Raw genomic sequence first — 2610 nt, 5'->3', positions numbered from 1 at the left:
CTGCCAGTTTCTCCAAACTATCATCAGAACTTTAGCACGTTCCTCTTCCCGGAGGGATACCAACAGATCGAACAACCACTCATCACCAGTGTTCCTAATCGTCTCCTTCGCTGGATCAGTCCACACTTCACCCATAGCATCCCATACAGCACTGGAGGTAGGGCATGCAACAACAGCATGAAAGCAATCCTCGGTCCCCCGGCCACATCTCGGACACTCATCAACCACATCCAAGTGTTTAGATTTCTTAACCTGGCGTGTGGGGAGCCCCTTTCTTTAGCATCTTCAACGCACATATCTTCACTTTTGGGGGAACTTGGATTTTCCAGAACATTCTCCAAACGGGTCGGTCCCCATCTGGTCTCGAACTTGTCGAAACCCCACCATGGTTCTAAATCTGATTAACTGCAATGTGGTAGGCTCTCCTGACTGAAAATCTCCCATCTTTCTCCGGATTCCAAGCCAAAAAATCATCTCTTGCTTTGCAAGACACTTTAATCTTCAGGATCTCTTGTACATCCGCAACTATCATGTACTGTCTTAGGCGTTTTTCATTCCATGAACCCTCTGGTGATATAAAATCAGCCACCCGGCTGTACCTGCAGCTTCCTCGCTCTCCAAGTGGCTTACAAGAGCCCGCACGTGGTATCCAAGGGTCCCTCCAAACCCTGACTTTTTTTACCGTTACCAATTCTCCATATAATGCCTTGCTTCAACAATTCTAGCCCATGCTCAATTCCTCGCCATACAGGAGAGCATTGCCTGTGAAGACAATGTCAATAAGATTGCCATGTCTATAGTATCTCGCTTTAAGTAGCCTCGTGTATAGACTCTCAGGTCTATCAATTAAACGCCATGCTTGACGAGCTAATAGAGCTTGGTTAAAAAGCCTCATATCTCGGAAACCCAGGCCACCTTGATTCTTTGGGCATAGTAATTTCTCCCATGCAATCCAGTGCGTCCTTCGTTTCCTATTGTCTAAACCCCACCAGTAGCTCCTTATCATCTGAGTCAGCTCGTCACAAGTTGATGCTGGTTGTTGGGTCTAACCCTAGCTAGTTCGAACTAGTTTTGAGGGACGGAGGTAGACGAAGCAAGGAACAGAGATAGATTGTTTTTCTGGCAACAAAACACGGCGCCAAACGCCTCTTTTCCTTGTTATATATATAGCTGGACAAATCAGAACATATCTGGACTCCTAACCACCTACGTATATCAATCTGACGCACTAACAAACCAAATCCTGGCCGGCTTTGTAGGCGCCCAAGCCTTTGTTTTCCTACGCAAGAACGTACGAGCGCCCAACAACCTGCTCGCCTACGCTGCCTCTACGACGCGTTCTAACACGTCCAGCTACTGCTGCTAACCGACTACGACTCAATTATGAGCACAGACTCGACACGCACCCAACGCACGCACACACGCACACTCGCCACGGCGTCCGGCACGACCAACACGCACGCACACACTGGTCACCACCACCGCCGTGTCTTATTCCTAACAATCTCCCCCTAAGACACGACCTACAGTAAGGTCGGCTCGTCGTCGATGTCGGCGAGGAGCGCCTTCTCCTTCTTCGGCTGCCGGCAGTCACGGGAGAAGTGGCCACGAACGCCACAGTTGTAGCACTTCCCGCGCCGCCGTCTCGTGCCCGAAGCCACGCTGCTCGCACCGTCGTCGTGGTCGAGGTTGCCGCCGCGCTGACGCTGCCGTGCCTCCCACTGGGCCACCGCGAACATCAGCTGATCGCCGCCTTGTCCGCCGTTGTCCTGCGTGCGCCGACGTAAGCGTTCGTCGAACGCCTTGAGCCTGCTCAATGCCTCCTCGAACGCCATCGTCTCCACGTCGCAGAACTGCTCAATCCCGACCACCGCGGCATACAACCGAACGGGCACCGTGTCGAGCAGTTTTTTCACCATGGCGGTGTCGTCGAGCGTCGAGCCGAGGCCAGCATACCTTGCTGCCATGCCGCCGATTTTGCCGGCGTACGCGTCCAGCGCCTCCCCCTCCTCCATGCACAGGTTGTCAAACTCGCCACGGAGAGTGGAGAGCCGCGCCGCCTGGACCCGATCAGCGCCGACGAACCTCGTCTTCAAGCTGGCCCACACCTCAGCCGCCGTCTTCTTCGTCGATACCTGCATCAACAAGTCTTCGGAGAGCGCAACGAACAGCACCGCCCTCGCCGTCTTGTTTTTCCCCGCGTCGACCGCCGCGTCGCCTGCTGGTGACACCGCTTCCTAGAGGTTCTGGGCGTCGAGGATGGCTTCGGCCTTGATCGCCCACACCGTGTAGTTGCCCGGTGTGAGCATCGGCATCGACATCGACACCGTGCTACCCCCTGCGCCGTGCGGGACGATCGCCATGGCCACGAGCACAGGAACAAACGAGGCTCTGATACCAATTGTTGGGTCTAACCCTAGCTAGCTCGAACTAGTTTTGAGGGACGGAGGTAGACGAAGCAAGGAACGGAGATAGATTGTTTTTCTGGCAACAAACCACGGCGCCGAACGCCTCTTTTCCTTGTCATATATATAGCTGGACAAATCAGAACATATCTGGACTCCTAACCACCTACGTATATCAATCTGACACACTAACAAACCAAATCCT

At 53.5% G+C, this 2610-nt stretch overlaps 1 pseudogene; it reads right to left on the bottom strand.

The window, feature by feature from the left end:
* Positions 1-1590: 1590 nt before the first annotated feature.
* On the bottom strand, positions 1591-2363 carry LOC147962640 (uncharacterized; annotated as a pseudogene).
* Between the last annotated feature and the right edge of the window lie 247 nt (positions 2364-2610).

Source organism: Triticum urartu, chromosome 7A (genome assembly GCF_056163025.1).
Source record: "Triticum urartu cultivar PI428250 chromosome 7A, HENAU_Tu73, whole genome shotgun sequence".
NCBI lineage: Eukaryota > Viridiplantae > Streptophyta > Magnoliopsida > Poales > Poaceae > Triticum > Triticum urartu.
The sequence above is the reverse complement of the archived record's forward strand: the minus strand, read 5'-3'. Positions and strand labels throughout refer to the sequence as shown.